Source organism: Halichoerus grypus, chromosome 7 (assembly GCF_964656455.1).
Source record: "Halichoerus grypus chromosome 7, mHalGry1.hap1.1, whole genome shotgun sequence".
NCBI classification, from domain to species: domain Eukaryota; kingdom Metazoa; phylum Chordata; class Mammalia; order Carnivora; family Phocidae; genus Halichoerus; species Halichoerus grypus.
The window spans coordinates 101,025,644-101,051,295 of record NC_135718.1 but is presented as its reverse complement, the minus strand read 5'-3'; the positions used below and the strand labels follow the sequence as shown (position 1 = coordinate 101,051,295).

General features: G+C 39.5%; 1 long non-coding RNA gene across 1 annotated transcript; it reads left to right on the top strand.

The window, feature by feature from the left end:
• Nucleotides 1–9,674: 9,674 nt before the first annotated feature.
• LOC118528237 (uncharacterized) lies at nt 9,675–19,188 on the top strand. The gene is made up of 3 exons (XR_004913525.2): nt 9,675–9,769; nt 17,946–18,026; nt 18,924–19,188. It is a non-coding gene; the product is annotated as an uncharacterized LOC118528237 (long non-coding RNA).
• Nucleotides 19,189–25,652: the final 6,464 nt, after the last annotated feature.

Genomic DNA, 25,652 nt, shown 5'->3' with positions numbered 1-25,652 from the left:
CACTTATTTTATTTTTAGACAAAAAAAAAATGTGAAGGATATTAATAGATTTATTCAAATTGTAGTTGACTAGTTCAACAAAAATATTTCATAATTCTTAATGATGTGTCAGGCACTGAGCTAGTTGCTGAAGATACAAAGATTTATGAGACACAGAGTACAGAGTCTAGCAAAGGAGACAGACACATAAGAAGGTAATTTCACTATTACCTTCACACACACACACACACACACACACATACACACTCACTCACACACTGTCCAGTGTGCTGAGTTGTATGACATTAAATAGGCAAAATAGCAAATACATAAGGTTCATGGAGCTGGAGGGAACTTATAACCAAGGAGAATGCACGTGATGCCTTTCATTTGTATCTTCAACTACATTTATATGTATTTTTCTGTCATTAATCTGGTAAATGAATGCTTACTGTGTGCCAGGTAATGTTCTGAGCATTAAGGATACATTCCTTCATGCAGCTTATATTCAAGTGGCCTTCTTTGTTGCTACTTTCCCAGTTGTACTCCTCAATGACTGCCAACAGTGGTCTATCTTTAAAATTTAGGATACTATCAGTAAGTGTTAAAATGAGTACTCTTCCATTTCACTATTGCTCCCAAACCCAGAATACCATCAAGGGGAGACCCAACACTTACTGGCCCAGGAGTAACACAGAAGCCACTTAGACAGAAGTTATCATTTAAAAACAAAAAACTTTGTTAGGAGATGGAAGGGAACGAGGAAGTCGTTTAACCTTTACAATGATGATGATGATAATCACTATCAGATTATTACAATATAAGTTTCCAGATGGCAGGGGATTGTTTAAAAGTGATTATCTTATCCCATTTTAGGAAGATGACACATTTCATTTAGGATTTTTAGAATTAAATTGCATTTACATTTATGAACTAAGCTAGACTAAGTTTTGCTTAAGTGGCTTAGCTGGTTTTGTCTGCTCAGGGGATCTTTAAGCCTGATCTCCATCTTATTTTATTTTGACACTATCATGCCTTAGCTACCATTATCATTGTAATTGCACAATGATATTTCATTTCCAAAAATAGATGATAGATTTTTCAGAGTGTAGGAGTCATGTTTTTTTTTCTTCCTTGGATTTTTCTTGGCACAATTCCTAGCACGATGCCCAATGCACACATATATTCTTACTGGATTATTTACTGAATGGTCTGAAGTTTTAGAAATAGGGCCCAGTTTTAGAAGCGGAAGCCTAGTACAGGAGAAGAGGCTATGATCTTTAGCTGTCTTCCTTGCAGTCAAGCCCATATAAAGTTATGAAACTGACAAATATTGTTGTACTGCTTCTCACTGTCCTTCACCTTGATAATATCAACCATTGTGACATCGTTGCTAAGGGTTTTGATTGGACCTGGAAAAAAAAAAGTCCAGTAACAGAAATATTTTCTTTCCAATTGGAGACCTTGTATTCCTGGGAAATAAATCAATCTTTCCAATAAAAAGCAAGCATTTATAATTTTTGATTTATAATAAGAAATATATATTTGGTCTTCACCCTCATTCTTGGCACAGAGTTCCTAAAAGCCTTGGAATTGCTAAGTGATGAGAGTGGTAAAGGAATCTTTTGTCATATTAAGGAAGTGACTTTGGTTCCCCCAGGTCACCTAAGAATGGCAGGGAGATGCAAGAGGAGCCAACCATGGTGCTTAAGAGGGTTGGAACTTTCAGTCTTATCCTCCTGCCTCTTGAGAGGGGAGAGGGGCTGGAGGTCTCTATCAAAGGCCAATGACTTAATGAATTCATTACTCCATAAAAACCCAAAAGGACTGGGTTGGGGAGTTTCTGGGTTGGTGAACAAGTGGATATTTGTGAAGAGTGGCATGGAAGCTCCACACCCTATCCCCATACCTTGCCCTATGCATCTCTTCCATCTGGCTGTTCCTGAGTTATAGCCTTTTATAATAAACTGGTAATTTAGGATGTAAAATGTTTCTTTCAGTTCTGTGAGCTGCTCTAGTAAATAAATTGAACCCAAGGAGGAAGTCATAGGAACCTCCAAGCTGTAGCGAGTCAGTCAGACAGTCACAGAAGCTTGTGACTGGCATCTGAAGTGGGTGAGGCAGCAGTCTTGTGGGACTGAACTGTTAACCTGTGGAATCTGATGCAATCTCTGGGTAGATAGTGTCAGAATTTAGTTGAATTGTAGGACACCCAGCTGGTGTCCAGAGAATTGCTTGGTGGTGTAGGGGGATTCCCTCCTCCCCCTGCCAAATGTGAGAATTGCTCTCAGTGCCATAATATTAAATAAGAGTGAGATGAATGAATAAACATTAGGCAACATTTATGCATAGTCTCCACAATGAAAGTCAAAATTACCAAACAGCAAACTTGTTAGTCTTTTTAGTGGTGTGTCAAACCAACGAATTATCCAAAGACTCATATATGAGCTGAAAGTCTAGGTAGAAATCTACCTAGCACCAAGTTTCAACTTCCTCAGTCTTCAGAGCCAGGAATAAGACTAAGAGATGCCTGTGGGTAATATGATGGCACTCAAGACATGGGAAGAAAAGAAAAGACAAAGAGGAAAAAAATCGAAGAAGAGTGATTTAGAATCAGACAGATCTGGTTTGAAACTCAGCTTCAACGTGTATTAGCTGCATGAACTTAAGAAAATTATTTCATTTCTAAATCTTTTTTAAAGCAATAAAACAGGGATGTAGACTACTGCAGAAGGTGGTCACAGGAATAAATTAGCTGATGTATATGAAACTTGGCAGAGAGTATTTTTGCACACATACTCATTTAGCAGCAAAGCATGATCATTCTGGAAGAAAGCACAGCTGGTAAGGAAAATATAGGCACAAAAATATATTCTGTTTAAGAGAAGCTTTCTTAGGTTAAGACAGTGCATGTTGTAGCTCTTAGTAGAAGTAAGCAAGTAGTTTGAGAAATCAAGTGGTGAATCACTGAAAGTGGCCTTTATTTAATCACTTACACCGAAGCCAAACCTAATCTGTTTTGCCCTGACACATGCATTTGAGGATTAAAGATTCTTAAACATCAGTGAACACCAAGATGAACTTGAATGGATTATGAATCAACATAAAACAGATTACCATGACCAGGCTTCCTCCCAAGCCTACTGGATCAGAAATGAAGGGCAAAGTCCAAGAATTAATCACTTCCCTTGTAATACCTCACTTCACTCACTAGCTCTGAAAGGAAGAAAGCAAAAACCTTCCCCAGGCATGAGAACTGCTGAGTTGAAGGATCAGAAAAGTCCAGCATATAAACTTGACCAGACCACACTAGATTTGGTAGCCTTGGTTACACAAGCTACAGGTCCTGGCTACTTTGGCCAGGTCCTTAGTAGGGAGCAACTGCACATTCATATAAACACCCTGCTTCATGTCTTTTAGGGTAGTGCTACTTATATTTATGCTTAACTTAGCTACAGGGAAGGCCATCTGGTTCTTATTCCAGAGTGTGGGTTTGAGATCCTCTCAAATTCTTGTGTAACTTGCATAAAGTCTAGAATAAAAAAATTGCTTTTTCTATCTATTGGATATTTGACCTTGGGTAAGTTACTTAATGTTTATGAGTTTTAAGTTTTTCTTTCATAGAATGGGGAGATTAATATTAGCAACTTGATAGAATTATGTTATAGTAGTAAATTCCTATATTACATGACTATTTTCTATTTTAATCAAGATTCTGAAGGCTCAAATAGACAAAACTCAGGGAAACAGCATTAATTCTATAATGTTGCCATCTAGAAAGCTTAAACTATAAAACTACCCAGTACAGAGCCTGGCATAAAACAGGTTTTTAGAAGTACCAGGGCTCTCTCTAACTCTTTCCTTAACTCATGGCAACTTTTCATGTTCTGCCTTGCTTGTTATTTTGCACTGTTATTATTATCTCTTGCATTATTATTTAATTTCCTGTTTGCCTTGTCTTTCCAATTACCCTTTAAACTCTTCAAAGAAAGAGAATACATGTTACACTCTTGGTGATATCCCCATGCCTAGCATAGGACCTTGAAACAAAAAGTAGTCAATAAAAGTGTCATTTGATATAGGACACCAAAAAGAGTGATAGAGAGGAGTGACAGGAGTTTGTGGTGAGCAGAGTTAAGTGTGTCAGATGTAGAGTAGTGCTCATGTTATGGATGTTTAATCTCTTCCAACAGTTGGGCTGTGACTTCTGCAAAGTCCTATCTTCATCTTTCAAACTTCATTTATCTAATCATTTAATTTGAATACATATTTGAAAAACATTTAAATAATGGAAATAATCTTAAAAGATACAGTCCTTCAGGCTGGCTCCCCAGGGAGAGGTTGGGAGAGCTTTAAAGAGGACTTGGTAGGAAAAGGGTGGTGGATTAAGCATGTAGAGGCAGAGATTTATTGGCACCTGTGCACTTAAAGGTCATGCTTCCTCATGGGTTGCATGTCTAGTTAGCAGGTTAAATCTCCATCCTTGGGCATGATTTTTAATAGTATAATGAGGGAGAAAGGGTGAAAGTTCAGTGCTGGGGTGAAAGTTGGCGCAGACTGGTTTGGTCTGGTTTTTGCCAGTCTTTGTAGTCAAGTCCTTTTTTGGGTAAACATTTCTGCCTCTGCATTCCTGCAAGATATGCTACTCAGTGGGCATAGAGTTTTAGCTATCAAGGAATGCTGGATTTGGTGGTTAAGGTCAAGGGAACCTGAATCCAGTCCCTGTTCTGTTTCAGCTGGATGTCAAAGACAGGACCTGGACCTCTAGTTCTATAGAAGAGTTCAGACAGATGAAATTTGGAATGTCTTAGTGAGAATGAGAAGCCCAAACTGAGGGCATGAGGGTGTAGAAATGGGATTATGAGTTGTAAAATAACTGTATATAGCCTCAAATGTATAACTGAACATGAGACGTTTTGGACTAGATGAGGTTTTACCTATATTGGCTGGATCTGGCACTTAAGGTATAGAGTATGAATTAAAAATTGAGTGATACTTGATGAACTGTAGAAATTGCTCAAGCCTGTTTGGAAGCTTCAGTCAACTGAACTTATACATGTTAAATGTACTTTGCTTAGTAAAGGATCATTATGGATCCACCTGAGTTATGTTTTAAATGGTTTAGGTTAACTTTGGAAGAAGGGGCACCAGGAAGCAAAGCAGTGAGGTCATCTGAATTTTGGAGGCTCAAACCAAGAGATTAGGCAGCACTGATAAAGAAACCCAGGCACAGTTGTGGCCAGGAGGCTGTGCTCTCGAGTTCTCCAACCCATCACCCTTCTCCTCACCCTTGGAAACCCTGGTAACCCTGTGTACTTGCAACTCTGTAATTGGCATGATGTCTCCCAGAAGTTGAAGGAGGCCAATAATGACAGTGTTGGCTTTTAAATTGTGGAGGGGAGATCAACATATTTGTAGAGGGAGATCTGATTGTTGCTGTGGATTTTGAGGATGGCTTCCTCAAGGAAGGGTAAACAGAAGGACTAACTAGTGGCAAAGATGACAGCATCAGTGTTTACCTCCTTGGTGCCATCTTCAAAGGACACTACTGTTTCTGTAAATGCCTTCATATTTGACCTTGTAATAACGTGGCCTGAGAGAATGACTTTGGGAAGATCACTACTACTATGGGAAATTGCTGAGCAAACTGTTGAAATTAAAGAGGTGACTAGGATTCTAGGATATGTTGGCTCTTCATTCAGGTTTAAATTGTGCCTTATTCATCTGGCCCACAGGTACAAATCTTTCACCATACTGTTTAGAAAATGTGTTCTCCTTCTAAAAAGATGAAGCCATGACTCCAAAAAAGGGCAGGTAATTTTTTTTGATAGTAGTATGTGTGAGTTATGGACAAAACTGCCTGTACTCTTGTGTCAGATTACAGGCATTGGTGGTAGTCGTTGGCACTGTGGTGATGGTGGGGCAGCCACCAGGAACGAAAGTATGAAGAGGCAGGGAGTCTGTACCTTTAGCAAAGCCCAGAAAGTGAGTGAGAGATGAAGTCCCAGTAGCATTTGGGGTAAGGAGCTGAACCCGCTGGGGTTTAGCTCCTTAAACTCTCCTTTCAGAGTCAGCTTGGCTGCAAGAAGGTCACCCTCTTTGCTCTTCCATGCAGAAGAATGAGCTAAATGCCAAATCTATGGTACTTCTATTGCTATAAATGAAACGGACATAATTTCACTGTAAAAAGAAGAGTCTCTAGTCAAGTATATTATAATTTATTATCTTATTATTAATAAATTCTTTGTCTTCCCTTAAATTGAATATATGTTAGTAGGCCAAAGTGCTTGGTATATGTGGGGAAATCTCTCATGACTTTGACTATTAGGCATATAATTAGGATAATCTTTTGTAATGGGGAAATTACTAGAGGTCATCATCTCCTTAGATGACCTTAATACAGATTTATAATCTGTGGCCCTCTGACTCTGTCCTTGGTATCACTCTTCTGTGGGAAGTAAAAAAATATCAGATAGTTTGTGTTGATTTCTGGGAAAAAAATGCTGGGGAAAGTGAAAGCATCAGATAAGTATACAATAAATCTTGGTTTGTACTATTTCTACTTTCTGACCTTCCTTGGTCCTCAGATCTTTGGTTCTAATGCATGTCTGGCTGTATTACATAGACTAAAGGCAGAGTGGCTGCAGGTACTTAATATACTTCTGTTCCCCATTAGAGTTGCACTAGAAGGCTAAGGATATCAAAGTAAAACTTCTCTCTAACTCAAAATTGATGACTGTCTAGATTACAAAAAGAGATGATAGACCTTTTCTAGATATTCCATTGGGAGTTCAGAGTCTAGGACATTGCCTCTTTATCAGTTGACAGCCTCATAAGCAAGACACTAGCACAATGAAAAATAACAATACAATAAAGTTCAAATTGGAGACATATTCCTTTAATAGACTTAACTCTCTCCACTGGCTATGTACTTGATCATGCACAAGTCATTTAGATTCTCTAGACATCAGAGTTCTCATTCATTTCAGTGTATCTCACACTGTTGTCCTAAAATGGGATATTGCACATAAGGCCTCTGGACATGGAGAGGCACTAGGGACGGTGCAGTGGTATTAACCTAAGGAGTCTAGTCTGTGCATGGAGTTCTGGGATCTTTCCATGACCAGGTGTGGAAGAACCATCTGAGCCATTACTTCTGGTTTTTTTTTTTAACACTCTTTTTTATAGAATGTGGCCTTGAACATGGCCTTGAACATAAAACAGATTGTGTACATATTGAAGGGAAATGAATAGATGGAAAGAATTTTGGGAATGAGAAAAAGTCAGTAAAAATGTGAACATGTGAGAGATACTGAAGCTGACCTTAGAAAACACTGCCAGATTTTTCATGTTAGCGATACATAGATCTGCAATAACCCATGGTGAATGTTTAGAAATGAATCCCTTTTCTTGGTTGAGAAGATAAATTTTGTACTGTAAAAAATATGAGTGAGTCATAAAATATCACACGTGTGATCTAAAAACTCCTCCAAGTTTGCAGCTAAGCTTCTTTTCTGATTTTTTTCCCCCCTACTTTGAACATAGTGATTGAGTTAAATTATCTTATGTCTACAGCTTGAAGCTGATGGCGGTACAAGAGATAAAAAGTGATTCATATGTGATCACCTCAGAAAACTGCATACAAGGAGCTATTAAACATAAGCATGAAAGATTTTTTATGAGCTTAAGAGAAAGCAAAGAGTTGGGAAAAAGCTGAAATGGAAGGCAAAGCCTGACAGGATGTGCCAGGGACACCCGAAATCCTCATCCAAATCCTACACAGTTGATACCTGGTGTAATAGGCTTCTACCTTGGAACTAAAAATAGCTTGAGGGCAGTTGACCAGCTGACATCTGCTTCATGTGCACACATACAACCACTGCACAACTCCCTAGGGTAAGTTTTAGTTTTCAAGTTTGACCTGTAACTTTCCTAAGATCTTACGATATCCTCTCAAGGAAGACGAAATGATTTTATCTTTTAAAAAATTTTATTATTAAGGTTTTTTTTTTTAATCCTGATGTAGCTAACATTCAGTGCTATATTAGTTTCAAGTATACAATATAGTGTAGAAACCTACATATTTTAATAGAGCTTGATAGGATATGATTTTATATTAAAGCTTTTAAAACAAAATAAATAAATGCAAAACTTTGCATTAAATATGAACACAAATTTTGTTTTATATTTATGCTTGGCTACAGATTAGAAATAACCATCTTGCTTTTTCTTCTCTTCTGCCACCTCTGCTACCCCCTCCCTCCGATAGAAACAGAACACAGGAGTTTTGGAATCAAATAGATTCCAAACCAAATAGATTGGGGGTAAGAAAGGGAATAGAAGCAAATGTTTATGGGTCTGGAGCATGGAATTGAGCAGTTTCTTGGATGATAGCATCTATTTTTTCTATGATATAGGGAGCAAAGTCATCTGTTGAGAACAAGTGGGCAAGTGGTATAGGAAGAAACTTTGGGAAAGTGTTAAAGGTAGGAACTAGCCACATGGCTTCCCTGGGGCTCCAGGGACTAGTTGGGTTTGAGGAGCATGAATTTCTATTAGAACATAATTTGTTCATATGCAGTAGCACCTTCTGGGTGCTTGTGTGATTTTCCTCCAGGAGTAATGTCAATCTAGGATCTAGGATCTAGAAAGGGGATACAACTGAAACTGTGCCCCACAGGGTTAATGAGGTTAAAATTATCACCAGGAAGAACCCCACTGACCCCCACCCCCCTCTTCTTCTTCACAGGAATGTTAACCTTATCTTTTAGAGGCGAACAACAGGGAGAGCTCCAGTGGCTAGACCAGTTTGAGCTCGACCACAGACTCACACCTGCACAGATGGATTATGGAGTGTCTGACGGTTAAATCTACCCCATTATAATGTTAAAATCTCTGCCTAAAGAGGAGCACAAACCTCCTTGTTAATGACATAACATACGATGCATGTATAGGCATGTTTCCTAAGTATGCATGTATGACCTTATACCCACATTTACATGTGTTGACAAAACTCCCCTTTCTGAGTATTTATCCTAACCCTAAATAAAAGAAGCCCACTCAACTGCACTCAGGGAGTCACAGCTTTGGAAGTTATTACCCATGGTTCCTCATTGCATCTAATCAATTTTGCTTTGGCTGACAATTCCACCTGGTATAGTTTCTATCTGTGTCTCACCGAGGAGCGAATTCACATTCATTCAGTTACATAACGGGTGAATTGATCCAAGATTTGTTTTCTTAGATGGGTCCAACAGAAGAAGGGTGGTGGAATTGTGTCTTTTGTTAGGAAGGTTGCTGAAGTGAAAGACAAGAGTCCTAGCCTGTACAAAGAAAGAAATGAAGATGTGAGGGGATGGGCTCAAGAGTCTGAATGTCCCAGTAAAGTGGAGACCTGGTGTGGTAGGAATGAAGGTTTTGGGATGAATTGTATTCCAGTGAGTAAAGATCCCCCTCAAGGAGGGCACGTATTGCAAGGAGCACAGGGTGTTATACATAAACAATGAATCATGGAACACTACATCAAAAACTAATGAAGTACTGTATGGTGACTAACATAACATAATTAAAAAAAAAAGATCCCCCTCACCAAAGAGGCTGGCCATCATCCAATCCATTGAGGGCCTGAATAGAACAAAAACATGGAGGAAGGGTAAATCTGCTCTCTCTCTTTTTCAGCTGGGACGTCCAAGTCCTGTCCTCAAACATTGGAGCTTCTGGCTCTCAGTCCTGGTTCTCCAGCTGGCAGACAGCAAATAGTGGGCTTCTTGGCCTCCATAATGATTAAATTGTAAGTTCTGGGCATAAACAAAAGATTGGAAAGAACACCATTTTATCTCACCCGCCTAGCCAGGTGGGCTTGTCTCCTCACAGACAGAACTGGAAAGTGTGGTTCTGGCCACCCTTCCCTTAAATTCTCTTGATGGGAGAGAGGGATGAATGCACTCCAGGGATCCACAGATCTGGGGAAGAAAGGACCTGAGCCTCCTGCCCATCCTTATAGATGCAGGGAAGCACCGGGAAGCTGATAAGACCCCAGAGCTTTCCAGGTCCGGCATGAAGTGAATATAAAAGGCAAAGTGCCTTAGGCAGCCCCATCTAATGTCCCACAGTAGAATATAAAAGGCAAAGTGCCTTAGGCAGCCCCATCTAATGTCCCACAGTTGGTGTTTAGAAAAAGGAACAGGTTTTGTCATGTGTCAGGGAGGCCTGAGTGGCTGAGACAGCTGAGCGTCATGAGGTCTTGAGGTGAGAATGAACAGGGCCCAGGGATGAACTAATGTTGAATGACAGAATTCCTGACAGACATGAGGTAGTGTCAGCAGTGTGGGGATGCTGAGCAAGGACCAGCTATATCCACTTTCTTGTCACCAGAGCACCTGCTGGCTTGGAGCTACCTGAGCCCTTTAACATCCTGTCTGCAGGATGGACGGGGGGACAACAACTGAACTGACTGAGAAGGTTTCTGTCACTGGGCAGAAAAGGGGCTTGTGACAAAAATTAAGTTGTTGTGGAAAAATACAGTTAATATAGAAAAACTAAATGTCTTGCATATTAGAATTTGTGCTTGTGAATAATCTTCTGTACAGTAGGTAACATTTATTGCTTAATATATGCCAAGAACCACGCCAAGTACTTCACATCAGTTCCTCGGGCTTTATCTCCTTGGAGTTGAAATAAAATAACAGAACTTTGGGACTAATCCTTATCATCTTGTTCCTCTTATCCTTTATATCCAATTTTCAAGACCTATGGCATCTATATCCAAAATATACATTGACTGCATCCACTTTTTTTTTTTTTTTTTTGCCTGGTACCACCGTAGTCTAAGTGACTCTCAAAGCTGCCAGGTACAGAGACCAGAAGGTAACAGGCAGAACATAGAAAGCTGAGAGAGAACTGCCCTGGCAAACTTTGATAGTGTCTTAAAAGGGGTTACTGGGAAAGGTACTTACACATTCTGGGGACTGGGGTTATCAAAGGGAGGTTTTAAGGCAGAAGAAAGCAGGCAAGGTCTTGGTCAGAATTTGTGAACTTGGCAAGAGATGCTGGTCTTGGAATCTGTTAAAGAACAAAATTCAACTGAGTAAATTTGAAGATCTAATTGGCTTTATTCAACAGTTCATGGACATCATTGCTTCTAGTAAACGGAGGGGCACTGGGAGGAGCTGTACAAAATGGAAGGATTTTGTAGGCAGAAATGGGGTGGGACACAGAGGTTATTACCAAATGAAAAGAAAGGATTGTTTCAGGCAAGGTTACCTTCCCTTACAGGAAGACAGGGGGTCTTACCGTGCAGATTACCTAACTAGCGCTGGTCAGAAAAATTCCACTGATGGGTTTAAAATTCCACTCCTGGGAGAGGCTGAAATTGCAGTTAGGATAGGTATTAAATTTTGGTGGCGCTTACTATGAGTGACTCCAATTTGGGCCTGTTTTTTTTTTTTTTTTTAAATAGAACACATGGGTCTGTTCAGAGTTACTGTTATATCAGTTAATCTGTGGTCTTGGAACACTTGGGTCTGATGAAGGGATGGTTTGTGCTGCACATCATGGTGTGGTATAGTCTATCTTGGTACAGTTCACTACCACTTCTTTCTTGGGCTTGTGCAACAACCCAACTGGTCTCCCTGCTTCTAAACTTTCCCACCTCTAATCCTTTCTTAACAAAGCAGCCCAAATGATCTTTTTTAAAACTTCAAATTGGACATCATTTTCCTGCCTAAAACTCTTCATTGGTTTCCCATGGGACTTGAAATAAAACCCAAAATTCTTGGTACAGCCTGCACTCCTGTCAACCATTCCAGTATCATCCTGAGCAACACACCCCACCCAGACCCCATCCCCTCCCCCACTATGTTCCATCCATCCCACCTGTTTTTAAGGACTCCTTACTGCCTCTGTGCCTTCACACATGGTGTCTCCTCTACCTGAATGATCTCCAACTCTTCCACTGCTACATTCCTACATAACCCCACATCTCAGCAGAAAGAAGCCTCCCAAATCTCTACTTTATATTAGGTCTTTTTATGACATGATCTCAGAGCCTATTATATTTCCTTTCATAGCGTGCATAACAATTTATAATTGGACACTAATTTGTACATTTATATGTTTAAGATTGCCTTGCCGGTAAATAGTAAACCCCATGAGCTTACTACTGTACCCCTAGCACTGCTTGGCAGACAGCACTTGATAAGTATTAATGATGAAGGATAGTTGGTAGAAAGGCAGGCAGGGACAAGGGGCCCCCACCCTAAGAGGTAACCACCCTTAAAATGATTTTATACCACCCTGGAAGGAGCCCTCCACCCTTTCCCACATGATAGGTAGATGACAAAAACCTGATCGGATGACAGGCTCATGGAGGGTTAATCAGATTAAAACAGCTCACCAACAAGCCCACAGAACCCCCTAGACTTAGAAACTCTGGGGGCAACACTCTTGGGTTCCCTCCCTCTTCGGGAGCTTTGGACTATCACTCAATAAACTTTATTATCGCTCAGTAAACTTTGCTGCCCACCACTCTCCATCTGTTCTACCTCTATTCTTTGAAGTGGTGTGACCAAGAACCATGGGCACTAAAAGAAAAGAAATCCTGTAACATTAACTTAATGACAAATGAAAGAATTGCAGGGACTGTATTTGGGCTTGGTTTTGGAAAAGAATCTGGGTGTCCTTCTGATGCCCCAGGCTCACACTTCTCCATATACCTGAAACTAGCTCGGTCTGTTTGTCTTGATTAAGGAAGGTACTCAACCTAATTTTTAAAAATTTTAAATAGGGATATAACCTTCCTACAACAAATAAAGTTGTTGTGAAGGTAACATATGTATAAAGGTTTGTAATAATCAGGATGTTTGCATGAATATAAGGTCCTGTAACCAAAGTGTGATACCCTCATGTTATGAGCCTAAAAAGATTAGAAGTTGCAGAGCTTAACAACCAACAGTTGGGTAGGTTAGAGTCAGAAAATCTGGGTTTGAATCCTCAGTTCTGTGTCCTTGGGCAAATTACTGTCCTTGTGCCTTGGTTTCTTTATCTATGAAAAAGGAATAAAAACCCCTTACCTTCAGAGGGCTATTACGTAGACGAAATAATATAACACATACAAAGTGCTTGGCTCTTAGGAAGTGTTAAAAAAAAATTCAAGTAGTAAATTTGAAGATCTAATTGGCTTTCTTAAGCAATTCGTGAATTAGGCAGCTCGCCATCCAGCAAGTAGAGAGATGCTCCGAGGAACTGTACAAAATGAGTTTTTTATAGGAAAGAAGGTGGAGAAAGGAAGTTATTAGCAAAGGAAAAGAAAGGATTATTGGATTGCTACATCTTTTTGCAGGGAAGGGAAAGGCTGGCTTTTCTTTCTTTCTTTTTTTTAAATTGGAGTACAGTTGACACAGAATGTTACATTAGTTTCAGGTGTACAACATAGTGTTTCAACAAGTCTATGGTTTATGCTATGCTCACTACAAATGTAGCTACCTGTCACCATACAAAGCTAGTAGAACAGCATAGACTATATTCCCTGTGCTGTAACTTTAATCCCTGTGATTTATTTATTCCGTAACTGGAACAATGTGCCTCTCACCCCACTTTGCCCATTTTGCCCATCCTCCCACCCACTCCCGTCTGGTAACCATCAGTTTTCTGTATTTATGTGTCTATTTCTGCTTTGTTTGTTCATTATTTGTTTTTTGGATTCCACACATAAATGAAATCATATGGTATTTGTCTTTTTCTGTCTGACTTGTTTCACATAGCATCATACTCTCTAGGTTCATCCATGTTGTAGCAAATGGCAATATATCATTCTTTTTATGACTAATATTCCATATATATATATATATATATATATATATATATATATATATATTCCCCACATCTTAAATCAATTCATCTATTGATGGACACTGGGATTGCTTCCATAGCTTGGCCATTGTAAATAATGCTGTAAAGATATGGGAGCATATATCTTTTTGAATTAGTGTTGTTTTTTTTTTTCTCTTTTGTTTTCTTCAGGTAAATATTCAGAACTGGAATTACTGGATCATATGGTGTTTCTATGTTTAACTTTTTGGGGAAACCTCCATACCATTTTCCACAGTGGCTGCACCAGTTTGCATACTCACCAGCAGTACATGAGGGTTCCTTTTTCTCCACATTTCTCCAACACTTGTTATTTCTTGTCTTTTTGATGTGAGCCATTCTGACAGGTGTGAGGTGATATTTCATTGTGGTTTTGACAGAGTTTTTATTTTTTATCATGCAGATTACTTCACTAGCACTGATCAGGAAATTTCAGATTGACTGTTAAAAGATCACATTCCTAAAATAGGTTGAAACTCTAATTTTTGTTTTGCCGTCCTGGGGGGCAAATGACTCCATTTAGGGCTTGTTTGTTTGTTTTTCTTTCTTTCTTTCTTTCTTTCTTTCTTTCTTTCTTTCTTTCTTTCTTTCTTTCTTTCTTTTTCTTTCTTTCTTTCTTTCTTTCTTTCTTTCTTTCTTTCTTTCTTTCTTTCTTTTTCTTTCTTTCTTTCTTCTTTCTTTCTTTCTTTCTTTCTTTCTTTCTTTCTTTCTTTCTTCTTTCTTTCTTTCTTTCTTTCTTTCTTTCTTTCTTTCCTCTCTTCTTTCAACAGAAGAGCCCCATAAAAGTTTACTGTGATCAGTTTAGACACAGAAGCACACTCTGGGGAGGAGCTATGGGAAACCTATGGAAACTGCAGAGCCAAGCATGTGTCTGTTATTTTGTAATTGTGGCTTAACAAAATAAAAAGTTGTAAAGAACTTTTATTTTTTAATTTTTTTATTTTATTATGTTATGTTAATCACCACACATTACATCATTAGTTTTTTTTAAATTTAATTTTTTATTGTTATGTTAATCACCACACATTACATCATTAGTTTTTGATGTAGTGTTCCATGATTCATTGTTTGCATATAACACCCAGTGCTCCATGCAGAACGTGCCCTCTTTAATACCCATCACCAGGCTGACCCATCCCCCCACCCCCCTCTCCTCTAGAACCCTCAGTTTGTTTCTCAGAGTCCATAGTGTCTCATGGTTCGTCTCCCCCTCCAGTTTCTCCCCCTTCATTTTTCCCTTCCTACTATCTTCTTCTTCTTTTTTTTTTAACATATAATGTATTATTTGTTTCAGAGGTACAGATCTGTGATTCATCAGTCTTACACAATTCACAGTGCTCACCATAGCACATACCCTCCCCAGTGTCTATCACCCAGCCACCCCATGCCTCCCACCCCCCACCACTCCAGCAACCCTCAGTTTGTTTCCTGAGATTAAGAATTCCTCCTATCAGTGAGATCATATTATACATGTTTTTCTCTGATTGACTGAGAGAATAGTATTTTTTAAAACTATTTCATTTGGTAAAGACTTAAGTGTTTGAAATACCTGTAATATCCTCTGAATGCATGACTGTGCTTATTTTAAACTTTTCTGAAGTAGAGAATATTACATTTTTGGAGTTAGTTTATGAATTTTTTTCTAAACACATCTGTAAAGTGATGGACATTTTACGAGCAAGGAAGGACCTAAAATACTCCCAAATTTCAATATGTTATACAATAACTTAGGTAATTAATATCACATGTATGTTAGACCTTATTGACTTATAGTCTCTGTGTCTTCTTAAATAACAATGTGAAGCAGCCTTTTCTAGCTTATTTATTGCAAAACACATCATGTTCATTAGCCACTGTTGGTCCAGATAACTCCTTTTACTTGGGGCTTTTCCTCCATTTGCCCACTCTCTTTATTTTTTGCTCTTCTTGGCTACAGTTATAACCCCTTAATGGAACACCTTCCTCTGTAGTTGACAGTTGGTGAAGGAATTTATTCTGGAACATATTCCATATCTATAGATGGTGAAAGGGAGAATAAAAGGGAGAAAGGCATTAACTGAAATCAAGCTGTAAAGAAATAGGACCCCAGGATATCAGGAATTAAATTGTAGGATAGCTTAGTGCTTCTGTCCTCAAAAACGTATTTCTAAGGGGTGGTCCAATTTCAATCAATATATGATTATAGAATTTTGGTTCCCATGTTCTTTGACGAAGGATCTCCAGAAAGAGTATTTCTTACCATTCTCTTTCCAAGCTATAGATTTGTAGTTCTCAATTTTTTCTCTGTGTCATGGTGAGGTGGTGAGGGGAGAGGGACAGAGAGAAGGTTTTCTTGAAAAGGAATCAGCAGAGTCTAGGGAAACCAGAGCATTAGAAACAAAACTGCTGAATGCTACTCCAGCTCTGCAACTGAGTATCGGGAGGCTGAAGGAGGCTGGCTGAATTTTTTGAAGCTGCGCTTTGTGCATCTTACCTTATTCTCACTGGGTTGGGAGACTAAAGAGGGATATTGCCTTTTGTGATAAGTGTAATATTGTATTTTGAAATATTAAAAGTGCGAGGAAAATGCAAAGTTCCACCTCTCGTTCCCCGTGTCAGTCTGGACAGAAGCCCTCACATGACTTCGCCTGTGGTAGCTCCGTGTCAGTGCGGCTCACTTTCCTGACTGTACTTCTCCCCTCTCCCACCTCCCGCAGATGGCCATCAAACAGATTTTTTTCTGATAGCTTGATGAAATCATGCCCCTGCTCTATATCACTACTGAATCCTCAACGTAAGGAGCTTAAATGCCTCTGCCTAACATTTTTTAATTCCTAAAATATTTATCTAGTCCCTAATATGGACCTAATATTTACCTAGTTCCTAAAATATTTATCTAGTTCCTAATATGGCATTGTGCAAAGTGCTGGATGTTCGATGACTAATAGGACACGGCCCTCATCAAGCTTGTAGACTAATGATGAGAAAACAGATGATTTCTGTCTCTGTTCAGGATACTATAACAAAGTGCCACAGACTGGGTGGCTTGTAAGCAAAAGACATGTATTTCTCATAGTTCTGGAGGTTGGAAGTCTGGTGTCAGGGAGCCAGCATGGTCTTGAGTTCCCTCTTCCAGGTAGCAGACTTCTGTTGGATCTTCTTCACATGGTGGCAGGGGCTGGGGAGTTCTGTGGGGTCTCTTCTGAAAGGGCTCGGCTGTCACGGCCTCCTAACCTCCAAAGGCTCTACCTCCTAACACCTTCACACTGGGGGTTAGGATTTAACATATGAATTTTGGGGGAAACACTAACATTCATGCCATAGCAATTTCTTTATTTCCTTTTCAATGACACTGACTTATTTAAAAAATCATTTATCTGGTTTTGACATCAACATATATTTGAGTGCCTGTTAAATGACAGGCACTGTTCTAGCACTTGGGGCAACAGTAGTGGATAAAGTTAAACGTTCACCCTCACAGTGCTCTCCTTCTGGCTGAGATTACTCATAAAAATAATACATGCTTAGAATTACAGAAAGCAAAATGCAAAAATTGACTTTCCTACTCTATACCCTTCATTTCTTCTCCCCAGAGGTCATCACCATTAATGGCTTTTTGTATCTTTCCCAAATGTTCTATGTTTATGCCAATATATGTGACTATTTTATTTTTAAGCAAATGGATCAAACTCTAACTCTACATAATGTATTTAATCAGGTCACACTTAACATCATTGCAATAGGTATGTGTCTTACAATCAATACCATCTTACAGCTCTATTTGGCAGAGTACTTTTTTCTTTTGTTTTTGGTACATAAAATAAGGGCAAGTCTTATGATTGTACCAATAAAGTATGGTACAGGACTTGATTACGAGAATAGAATACAATACTGTACCAGTCAGGATTGCATTGGACCAGTCTAATTATGGTAGACTGCAAGTAACAGAGATTAAAAATGGTAGCTAAAAAAAGGAATGTAAATTTTCCTTATCTAACAAGAAGTTGAGGAGTTGAGAATGCAGAGTTAATGCACTGCTTTAATGACCCACTAGGGCTCAGGCTCCTTTTTATCTTTTTGCTTCTCATGGTGGTTTCACACTGTGGCTCTTTTCTTCACAGTAGAGTGACCACATTCCAGGCGGACAGAAAGGATGTCATCTGCCTCTAACCCTTCAATATACAACAGTGGAGAAGGAACAGGTAAATGTAGTAAGAAACTACCATTCAGAAAAAGGAAGGGTGGGAAATGTGGGGGTCATCTGTCCATAGCTATCATCAAATTCTGCCTGGCAGACATGGTGAGGACTCTGGGCCCTAGCTCAGGAGTAAGCTCATTGGCTAGGCCATCTGGAAACTCCTGCTTTGATTCTGCTTTCTGGGAGTCCATTGTCCTCTGTGGACCTGGATCTTTCCTCTCCAAGGGGAGGATTATGATGGATGCACTTCTGGGAATTTGCCCAGCTTTTGAAGTCCGCTTATTTTGGTGGGAGTTTGAGTGCACTGAGATTACTCTAGCACTTAAAAGTTTTTACAGGCCAGGCTTGGGGCTCCTTTGACCAATTTATTCTATTCAAATTTGCAGGTCTGCCGTCTGTTTGTTTCCAGTCATTTCCACACATAAGAAACAACAGCTGAAGATCTTGTGAAGACATGCTTTTTACATGTGAAAATTCTGATCTTTTTCCTACAGGCTTCTGTGTTATCTTTTTAGATGGCTCCTGCTGTGAGGAAATTTGAGAAAATGGCAAATTCCATCTGCAACAGAAGCTTTCTGCTTTTATATGATAGTAGCACTGATTTTATCTCCTAAGCCTCTGCTTGTAATGCTTTCCATTTGGTAGCAGTCGGCTTTCTTAACTCTGCAAGGCTACAAACTGGGACTGTGGCAGATGGCATTCTCCCAAAATGGGTGCAACGTTATCCCCAATCCTCCATGCTCTTCTTACAGACTTACTATGACACCTCTTCTACTGAATGATGGGTTCTAAGTTCCTTCCCCAAGCATCTGGGTTGCTTATGGCTACAGCAGAAGCGGCATTTTGTGACTTCTAAGGATAGGTCATAAAAAAGTGATACAGCTTCCTTCTATTCTCATAGGAGTCTCACTCCCGGAGCTGTGAAAAAGCCCAGGTCACATAGAGAAGCCATGGGTAGCTGTTCTGGACAACGGACCCAGCTGAGGTTCTAGTAATGGCTCCCATCAACCTCCATTCATGTGAATGCTTGGGACTATTCAATCAAATGAAATAAAAATAATAATGGTCACTTTCACATAATACAGAAAGTAAATGTAGAGATGTGGCATGTTGGATGATAAACACTAGTCTAGAAGATAATTAAATAAAATTGTTTTAATTATGGATTCACGAATTAAAGATATAAATCATTGTGATCAGCTAGAACCACTGAAGAATTAACCTTGCAGGACTATTATTTACTCTGAAAAACACTGAAGTTTTTTCTTTGCCCATATAGCAAGAGTTTTGTTAAGATAACAAGTAATTTTTCAAATGTTTGAGAAATCTCACTTTGCATACTTTTTGAAAGACAGTTGCTGATTTATTAAAGGGAATATAATATTCAAAATGGTAAATGGATATTTGGAAACACGTAAGATTTCTTCTTGATCCCAGATGGCAATTGCAGGCCTTAGGTCCTAGCCCAGAGGGATCAGGCCAAAAGCAGTAGCTGACGTCAAGTGAGCTAAAGCTTCCTTTTCATTTCAGGGTGGCTTTGGCTACTCACAAATTCCTACTTCTTTGGCAGAACCCTCTCCTCAGGCCTAATAGCTGTCTCATTGCTTTACTCTACGTTCACTCTTTCATTGAAACAGGCACTCTACCAGGTGCACAGAAATGAATAAAAAGATTCCTTTTCTCAAGGCACTCTTATCTAGTGGACAAAACATTTGAGTGCAGCAGTAAAAATCTGCTGTGTAATATTGTGCCTCTTCCTGGAAACACAGAAGGACACCTCTGCTAGTCTTAGGAAGCCAAGGCAGGGCACCAGGAAGAGGTGAAGAATTGGCTGAATCCCCAAATGAAGTGGGAATTAGTGAAGTAAAAACATCATTCAGATTAAGCAGGCTGAAATCACTCGACTTAGATTCTGAGCCTCGCATTTTACATCTGTAAAATCGGGGTAATATTAGAGTTGTAATAATAAGAAAAACATAAAAACACTATGTTTAAAATTCCTGGGGGCAGTACTTTGAAATCAGTAGGCTTGTGATGAATGGGAGCTCTTGATGCTATTATTGTAAGGGGAAAGCGGAAGAAGAGGGTTGTAAGGGCAGGAACAATAATAAAATTAGTAATGTTCACGAATGATTAACTATTAGACAGTGAACTTAAGTCGTCTATACTTACTCTCTTAGGGCAAGTTAACAGCTAGCAAGTGGTGGAGTCCAGGCCACCTGATTCTAAAGTCTTCGCTCCAGATCACTGTGTTGGGACAATAGCATACATAATAAGAGGAGGTTAGGGACATAATGAGGTTAGAGAGGTAAGCAGGGCTGAGAGAGGGAAGGTTTGCCAAGCTCAGGAGTTAGAATTTTATGCTGACAACAACCAGGACTCACTGAAGACTTATCAGGAGAATGATATGCTGGGTTTTCCCTGGGGGATCCTATAAGCAGAACAAGACTCCTAGTGATGAACCCCAAATCAATGAGATGTGAATTGAAGGTTCAGAGTCCAGGGAAGGAGCTCTGCTGTGGAAGGTCACCCAGCTATTGATCCTCTTAGTCCCCACAGCTTGAATAGCCAGGGGTGGGGGTGGAGGTGCATGGAGAGAATATCTCTCCCAGCTCAGAGGCTTTCAGGAATAACCTACAAACTCAGGAATCCAAATTAGGGGATATAACTGGACTAGAGATGTAGCCTTTACTGACCCGGTGATTTATGTTTATACACAGTATTTTATAAGGTGTTCATATATAATTATACTGTTAAAGCTTCATAATAATCCTGAGCTTGCTTGGAGAATATTAACCCATTTCACAGAAAGAGAACCTGAAATGAAGTGGATTCCTTAAAGCTTTGAGCTAGTAAGCAGAGAAGACAGGATTGAACCCCATGTCTCCTCAATTCAAGCCTAGGTTCTTCTACTGTTATTCGAAGAGGGACACATTGTAGTAGTGGTTCACACTGATTGCTGAAAGGTTTTAGGACCACTGTGACACTTCCTTGCGAGGACCACTGTGACACATTCTTTACCAAATGTGCCTTCCTGTCTACCCACGTGATTATTGTAAGGTGTTGTTGCCTCAATACCATGGACACGATTCACTATTTATTAACTTGGCATCAATGTCTATTTAGATATTGCAAAGAAAGCAAAATATATTGGAAAGTAAACAAATTAATGTAAGTATATTAAACTTCCAGTTTTTACTTTGCCAGGTGTTTAGAATCCAAACTATGCTGGTCTAAACAGTAACTCTATTTAGAATTTAGATACTTTTTTCTTTTTACAGGGAAATAGACTCTCTTCCCCTGCTGCTCACCCTGTTATGGAAGGACTGACTGGCAATATCTTATTACAATCATGTATCTGGAAATGCTTAATTTATATCCTTATTCCCCAGTACAGTGCCTTGAGTGCACTAGACACTTAATAAATGTTTGTTTATAAATGATTAGTTCCTGTCTTCCATATGTGTTAATAAATAATAGATAAATTTTATGAAGTTTTTCTCCGCATTTCAGACACAGTGCTAGATGCTGAGATACAGAAATGTCTAAAATCCAATCTCTAGGGCAAAATTGATTTACAGAACTGTCTTCTCTCTAGATCCACCTGGGTTCTTAAAAAACACTGATGCCCAGGCCTCAGGCACAAAGATTCTGATGTAAATTGTCTAGATTGAAGTCTGCTATTTGTCATTTAAAACAAAACAAAACAGTCTAAGTAATTCCAGTGTATAACTAGAGTTTATACTCAGTGGGAAAAATAGATCCATAAAAGGCAAATACAATGGTGTAGTGATTAGGGGCCCTGGGTCTGGAGTCCCTGAGGTCAAATATACTACCTCCCTCTCCTTAAGTTGGTGATGATTTACCCAACCTTTCTGAGACTCAAATTCCTTATGGGTAAAATGGAAACAGTAATAATAGCCACCTATTAAGATATCTGGGAGAATAAATTTGGATTGTGCAAGCAAAGCACTTCATAGTGTCTGGCATATAGTAGCCCCTCAATTTTATCAATTATTATTATTACTTTGTTTGAGGAAAGTAGGCAGAGTGTGCTATGGGAACACATTGAGAGTTAGAGAAGGTATCTCAGTAGGAGGATATTTTCTTTCCTGACCAGGTGCCACCATCATTTTAGAGGCCAGTTGTCATTTCTGGAATAGTGACCTTACCAGGGACTACTTGCACCCCCTCCAGCTACATGGATATCAAAACTAATAGAGTGTATGGTAGTGTCTCATCTGCACAATGGGGCAAAAACATCTCTTTCCCAGAGTTATTGTGAAGACGAAATAAAATAATCATAACAAAGTGCACATCACATAGCAGGTGTGCAACAAATGGTAGCCCATTTCCCTATACCGTGGGCCACAACAATGTGCCTAATCAAGCTCAGGCTGACTCTTCCCTTAAACATTATTACCGACATATCTAGCCACGTAGTATCAAAAAACCTGGTTATGTGTTTATTCATTCATTTATTCATTCATTCATCCATGTGATAAATATATATTAGATATTATTATGTGCAAGGTAGTGTACCAGGCCCCTGTGGATACAGGGCTGACCAAGCAGATATGATTCATGGCCTTATAGAGCTGACATTTTAGCAATGGGATCAGAATATAGGCAACTAATAAAATAAATCACTTTTTCTATTAATTTGTTCCATAATTATCCTAGTTATTATCCTAGCTAATTATCCAAGTTATTGTGGTTAGTGCTACAAAAGCATATAGGGGGTTCTGTGGAACCCCTTCAAACTGATTTTGAGTTGGAGCTTGACCAGGAGGTGATGAAGTTGGGTAGGAACTGACTGGGTGATGGGGAAGGCACTGTGTTTCAGGCATAAGAAGAGCATGAATGAAGGCCCTAATGCATGGCTCACAAAGAGCTGAGAAGGCCAATGGCTACAGAGAGCAGGGAATGAGGGGTGAGTGTTATAGGAATATGGCCAATGATGCAAAGGTACATTCTGCACAGCATCAAAAGTCATATTAACTATTCCCATGGAGAAGTCAAAAGATAATGGGAATAACATAGACATATGCCAATGGAAATGTGCTATTTATAATCACAACTAGTCCTCAAGAAAGTAGGATCTTTTTAAGGGATACTTTTATGTCTTCAGAACATATGGAAGATAAGGGAATCCAGGTTGGCGTTGGGAACTGTGGAGAGCTGACTGTACTAAACAAAGTGAAAAGAGCTCATAGTTCCTGGGGAATCAGGGAACTCTAGAGGGAAGAGAAAAGATGGGAGGGAGAGAGTGGAGAGAGAACCAGGAGGTGATGAAGGAGGTTACAATGCAGATTGAGTGAAGGTGAGGGTAGCCTCACAGACTTTGAAGAAAATGTCTGATATATAAACATCACAGAATATCAGATCTTTTACAGAAATCTCAAGCCTCAAATTTTGTATAAGGTCCGTTATACTCATTGCTATATCTGTTTGTTTGTTTTTTGGAGTGGGGAGGGTTATAGTTTGGTTTGGTTTGCTTTGTTTTATAGAAATCCAGGTATGTTAGTTTCCTATTTCCACTCTAGCACATTTAGCACAAATTTAGTAGTGGCTTAAAACAACATCAACTTCTTATCTTATAGTTTTGGAGTTCAGATGTCTAAAACGAGTTTCACTGGGCCAAAATCCAGGTGTTGGTCGGATTGTGCTCCCTCTTGAGGCTCTGGAAGGGAATCCATTTCCTTGCCTTTTTTGGCTTCTAGAGTTGCATTCCTTGGCTCCTACTACCTACCTCCATCTTCAAAGCAAGCGTGTTGCCTCTCCAAAAATCTCTTTCTCTCTGATCTCCTACCTTCCCTTATAAACCTTATAATTATATTTGGCCCCCTGCATAATCCAGGATAATCTCCCATCTCAAGATCCTTTAGTTAATTGTGTATATAAAGTTCCTTTTGCCATGTAAGGTAACATACTCACAGATTCTGGGGATCAGGAATTGGATATCTTTGGGAAGGTTACTAGTTAGCCTAGCATAGTAGGCATCCTGCTAGTTTAGAAGGTGAGCAAAAAAATTTGCCCTGATTTTGAAAAGTGAGGTCTGGAACATCTGAGTACTATGAAGCAATATGGATTAAAGAATAAATTAAAATTATCCATTCTTTCATTATTTTTAATATCAAGCAACACTCATTAACATCTGAAAACTTCTACTGAAGCATGAGGGAGAAATGTCCTGTTAGCATCTCTTTCATTTGGCATGTATTCATTGAGCATCCATTAGGTGCCAGGCACTGAAGTTCCAGAATACTTAACCGAGTGTAAAATACATTTGCCTTCAAGAAACTTCAATTTTGTGGGTAAGAAAGAGAAAAAATTAGTAATTTCACTATAGGCTGGTAAATGCAATAAAAGCTACGTGGAACACTAAGGCAAAACATAGGAGCAACACGAACCTACTTGATCAAAGGGATCTGGAAGATGCATCTCAGATATATCAGTCAGGGTTCAAGTAGAGAGGCAGAATCAGGGATTTGACTGCAAGCAATTGCAGTTTAAGTAGTCTCTGCAAGGCTGTTGTCTTCAAATTGACGCTGGAGCTTGAAGTCTGCAGGGCATGCAGTTGGGAAGGGAAGGGGCGTGGGAGATGACAGGGTAGGAACACACAATCTTGGGTATGGCCTCTACCATTGATGGTGTTGATGATGTGCATGTTTCACAGGAGAAGCTGGTGTCCTTTGTCAACAGAATTCAACCCACTGGCTCAGAAGTCAGAGAAGCTGAAGGAGGACTCAGGGCAGATGCAGTGGCTGCTTCCCCACACCAGAGAAATGAAAGCATGCATGCACTGCAAGCGGACACATTACAAAGACACAACACCTGAGTAATCTGGGCTTTCAACTAACTACAAGTAGTTTCCTGTGACTGGAAGGGCTGATGTTAGGGTAGTAGGACAGGGTGGGAGGAAGATACAGTGAGGGAAGTAAAAGATGAGCCCAAGCCACAGGTCAAGCAAGATCACTGAGGACTTTCTGAGGATAATGTTAGACTGGATACAGAGGGCAATGGGCCACCACTAACTATGATGGGTTATCCAATTTTCATTTCGGGAAGTTTAAAGTGATTAGAACAGCATCATCTTCCCCTCAGCCTCAGCTCTCCCCATTCTTTTCTTGCCCACCTGTGTCCATAACAAAGTCTCCAGGTTCCCCCCAGCACTCTTCTTGCCTCAGTGTCTCCACCTGGAATACATTTCCCTACTTCCCTTCCTCCTTCCATGCAAGTCCTGTTTCTTCCTTTGTTAGTACTGCTGTAGGCAGCATTTGTCCCAGCAGGATGGAAATAGCCACACTGTGTGTCACTAGACTGTGACCTTCCTAAGAACAGAAACCTTGTTTATATCATCCAAATGTTCCCACTGCTTAGCATAGTGCCTTGTACTTAGAAAGTGTTCAATAGACGCTTATTGATTAAATCAAAATCCAAGAGCTCTCATCAAACACTTTGCTTATATGATTTTTCAGTTTTATTAGTGGCCCTCTGATCACTGTCGAACATAGAAAGGCAATGGATTTCTATATTTGAATAGAGAATTAAGTGACAGGAAAGGCTTCTAGCATCCTTCAGAAAAGCATGTATGTATAGGCTCAAGTTATCAAGAGGAAAAGGAAAA